General features: G+C 44.5%; 1 non-coding gene across 1 annotated transcript; it reads left to right on the top strand.

Moving 5' to 3' along the window:
- Positions 1-434: 434 nt before the first annotated feature.
- Trnat-ugu lies at positions 435-509 on the top strand. Its single transcript has one exon. It is a non-coding gene; the product is annotated as a tRNA-Thr (tRNA).
- Positions 510-778: the final 269 nt, after the last annotated feature.

Here is a 778-nt window from a genome sequence, read left to right as displayed (position 1 = left end):
TTTCAGCTGATGGCTCATGTCTGTAGAAGTTTACAGCTCATTGTTGCCATGTTTGTAAGTCTTCTCATTGTATATGACGGTAGTATCTGTCCCGAAAGAACAGTTACCTGTTTGCAGCTAGGGTGTCCATTTAATTATCATTTCATTTCTAGCAAAGCTGCATGGTCATCCACGGTAACTGTTCTTTCGGGAACAGATACTACCGTCATATATAGTTAAAATATGGCTTCCCAGCCATTGACCTTCTTGTGCGAACGCACACGCTATGCCCGAACTCGTACGGGACTTGGTAGATTAATCTGCCACGAGTAATGAGTATGATGGGCAAACATCTATTAGGCGCACTACGAATGTAGTGGCGTGGACATGTTAGGAATGTGGATCTCACGGGGAGCGTGCAAGGGATAAGTCCCTGCAGACGCACTATCCTCTGTGCCCGCGGTGGCTCAGATGGATAGAGCGCCTGCCCTGTAAGCAGGAGATCCCGGGTTCGACTCCCGGTCGGGGCACAAATTTTCAGCATGTCCCCAATGAAGTACATCAACGCCTGTTTGCAGCTAGGGTGTCCATTTAATTATCATTTCTTCTCATTGTTCTAGGACAGATTTTTCTTTTACGTCCACATTTTCTTTTCCTTTCTCCACTGAAAGTTTGATTCTGCTGATAGTTTTCTGTGATATACTCATTCTGCCAGCAATTTCTTGCTATGTATGAAGATTTTCAGCAAGAAACTGTCCGAGGTGAAACATCTTTTGTCTTCCCCATAATTTCACTTTCT

The sequence above is a fragment of the Schistocerca piceifrons genome, chromosome 1 (assembly GCF_021461385.2).
Source record: "Schistocerca piceifrons isolate TAMUIC-IGC-003096 chromosome 1, iqSchPice1.1, whole genome shotgun sequence".
NCBI lineage: Eukaryota > Metazoa > Arthropoda > Insecta > Orthoptera > Acrididae > Schistocerca > Schistocerca piceifrons.
Note: the sequence above shows the minus strand (reverse complement) of the source record. Positions and strands in the feature narration are given on the sequence as shown.